The sequence below is a fragment of the Homalodisca vitripennis genome, chromosome 4, assembly GCF_021130785.1.
Source record: "Homalodisca vitripennis isolate AUS2020 chromosome 4, UT_GWSS_2.1, whole genome shotgun sequence".
Taxonomy (NCBI): domain Eukaryota; kingdom Metazoa; phylum Arthropoda; class Insecta; order Hemiptera; family Cicadellidae; genus Homalodisca; species Homalodisca vitripennis.
The window spans coordinates 133,451,786-133,455,466 of NC_060210.1; the positions used below are offsets into that span (position 1 = coordinate 133,451,786).

Genomic DNA, 3,681 nt, shown 5'->3' on the forward strand with positions numbered 1-3,681 from the left:
TCGTCGAACTCGAGGTTGCCAACGAACCGTATCCAATTTTTATAAACTCTTATCTTTATATTATTTTGGAATCTCATAGTATGTCAGTAAATTAATGTATATTCACTGATGAACGAAAAATGTCCTCACTCTTTTATGAGTATAACAAGTTTTTATCGTAATGGAGGACATAAAAATACTATTTATTAATTAACAAGAATTTAGTTGTTTTAAAAACACTCTCGGCATGCTTTGTTTAATGTATATACTTAAATACGAATTAAAATTACAAAACCTTATTGCACACATCAACATTTTGGAAAACCCTTACATTAAAACATGTAAGAACATGAAAATCCAAAATAGGAAAAAGTAAGAAAAAGAAATAATTCGTACCGACGAATTACGCTGAAGTCCGGGGGATTATTCCAGGTAGTTCTGAGGTCCAACGCTAGGGCTGCGCCACGTATCTTTGGTTGTTACCTTTCAAATATTTACTACCTGAGCTTTTCATTCAGCAGAATGCAGTGCGAGCGCTCAAATCTTTCTGTCTCCCAATTTTATAGTATTAGATAAGTTATTATTTCTCGTGTAACCAATACAATCAAAGATATAATTAAAAAAAACAGGTGGTTTAATAAAAAAAAATTTAGATTCCAGTTATATTTTACTTTCGTGTTCGGCAAAACCTAGCAGTAGAAAAACTCAATGCAATTATACAAATACATTACTGTCTGTGGCAAAAAGTACAGCTGTTTCCGCCCGGGATCGAACCGGGGACCTTGTGCGTGTGAAGCACACGTGATAACCGCTACACTACGGAAACTGTATGTAGTGAGCGAGCACTCACTATTGTTATACCCGTAGGCCAGTAGTAGCAGTAGGCCATATTTAGTTGTGATAGAAACTTTAATGTTCATGCGTGATACATTTCGCATTACCGCATTTGATAAGACAGTTATTTCTTATAACGTTTGTTTGGTATAAACTATTTCTGTTGTTTTATAGGTTAGAACTACTCTACTATAAACTAGTCTAACAAGGAATGGGAAAAAAAGAAAAGTAACATAAAGATTAGGAACGATTAAATTAAAAAACGTTATTCCGAAACAATGATAGGAGGCCATCTTTAGTAATGTTGTGATAGAAAGTTAATGTTGATGCGTGATACATTTCGCATTACCGTATTTGATAAGACAATTATTTCTTAAAACGTTTGTTTGGTATAAACTATTTCTGTAGTTGTATAGGCTAGAACCACTCTACTATAAACTAGTCTAACAAGGAATGGGAAAAAAAAGAAAAGTAACATAAAGATTAGGAACGATTAAATTAAAAAACGTTATTCCGAAACAATGATAGGAGGCCATCTTTAGTAATGTTGTGATAGAAAGTTAATGTTGATGCGTGATACATTTCGCATTACCGTATTTGATAAGACAATTATTTCTTAAAACGTTTGTTTGGTATAAACTATTTCTGTAGTTGTATAGGCTAGAACCACTCTACTATAAACTAGTCTAACAAGGAATGGGAAAAAAAGAAAAGTAACATAAAGATTAGGAACGATTAAATTAAAAATTATATTCCGAAGCAATGATATTCTTATATTTTTTTTATGGAACCATACACACGATAAAACTATTCTCATTGTCTCTCTAGATGCACAATTGAGTGCACCGCGACGTTTTATTGAAATAATACTATAGCTACGTTATGTGCAGAAAACTCTTTTGCTCCACCGTGATTTGGGATCGTATCTGCAGAACATCGTAGTGAGCTGAATAGTGCACCTGATGAGACAATGAGAATACCTCTTCACCTAGATTACACTGTTTTTGTAGTTTAGGTGTTTCTGAGGTTTAAACTATTCAAAAAGTTCGTTTTGAGTTTCTTCGTCGTCGGCCTATGATGGGTATCTTCAGACGACATGATTCCAGATTCCAAGAGTCAGGTCTGTGGCAGCCCAGATTCCAGGCGCTGCACTAAAAGAAAATGACAGACGTGACGTACACATTCAGTGTATTTATCTCAAACTGTGGAATTCGTAAAATCCAAGTTCTACTGATCTGAAATACTTCACAAATTTACTTTTTTTTAATATATAATCGTTAGAGAATTATTCAGGCAGCGAACCTGCTGATCAACCTGATTTTAAGTAACAGGTAAACGTGGGAAAATTTATTTTTGTGATACAAGCAACTGAAATACGAACTTTAGAAACTGCTCATCCTTTCTTTGTGTTTTGGCTGCAGGTGGTAGCACTCATGGTATATTAACTAACACACTTGTCTATTGAGCCTCTTGACTTCGCTGTCAAGAGTGCTTGTAGAGCTGCGCTTTTGTCTTACTCGCCTTAATATGCTTGTAATCCTATGTTTTACGTTCTTCCTCAAAACAAGAGCATGTACCAGATCTCAAGCAGTAAGCCAGTAAGTAAGTTTAACGTGAAGGACTTCTGAAAAATTATCTAACAAAGTATTTGAATACTATAAAGACTGTAAGTTACTTTGACAATGCAGCAGTGTCCTGGCTAAGAATATTTTCCTATGCTTATTGTTATATGAAAGGCTCTCTTCAATTCCTGAATTTAATAACCAGTCAACATAAAAAGGAATGGAAAGGAAGTCACGGACTTGACCGAGAATTGACTACTTCTTATAACGGGTTGTGAATACATATCTTGGAAAAGTACGTTATATCATTATTAAATGGTTATTTTGTATATTTTAAAATAATATGAACCGCTAAAAAAGTCTATGTTTTCTATAAATTTTATACGTAGTTTTTAAATATGTTTTACATTTCATATACTACAGTAATCACTGACTTCTATTAAAGTAAATAAATATTTATACATTTTCATTACTATCATTATATTAGTATCAAAAGTTTTGTCAGTATCATTTTCACTGCAATCTTGTATTTCCGAAATAATTTCTTAATTTTCATTGTAATTATTTTGTACCATAGTTCAAATTCATTTATGCTGAATCGCGGTAGGAAGTAGGCTCTTATTAACTAGACGCGGTGCGGGGACTTTGTTTGTTCGGTTGGACCGGCAATCAGCTGATCGGTCAGAGACGTATCGGGTGATGCGTTCCTCCCGGCTCGCTGGAGGATTCAGTTCGAGTCTTGAAGCCACGACGACAAGGTCCTGTTGAGAATCGCAGCTCTTCCTCTAACCCTATAGTGTGGGATTTAGAGTAATTCCATTTTTTATCGCGTGTAAATTTAATTCAAGTTTTTTTTAATTTTTCTTCAGTGCGTATTAAATCCCTATGAGCCTCCGTAATCTTCAAAGTAGTAAGTCCCGTACCAGCGTTTAGTTAATATCTTTGATTTTTTATACTGTTGTAATTAAAATTTCTAAAGTTTCCCATCTTTCAGAGTCTGAGAATTAATTACATTTTTTGAAGTATTGTGAATTAAATTTTGGTCATAAAGTTAATATCAAGTTTTGTGTTATATTGATTTTGAGTATTTTGAGAAGAGAACTTTTATTTTATTTTGTTAATTTAAACCATTTTTTGAGAAGTATAAATTTTTAGTTTCATTTTAATTTTAATTCATTTTTAATCAGACTCTTAATTAGATTTGTTCGATTGTGTGAAGTTTTGAAGAAAATCGAATCAAAAGTTTGTAAACTTTGTTAATTTTTTTGGTAAACTTGAATTTCGGAATAAACCAAGTATTTCCGAA

The 3,681-nt window shown here is 33.0% G+C and overlaps 1 non-coding gene across 1 annotated transcript; it reads right to left on the reverse strand.

Annotated features, from left to right (window-relative positions):
* Positions 1-732: 732 nt before the first annotated feature.
* On the reverse strand, positions 733-805 carry Trnav-cac. Its single transcript has one exon. It is a non-coding gene; the product is annotated as a tRNA-Val (tRNA).
* Positions 806-3,681: the final 2,876 nt, after the last annotated feature.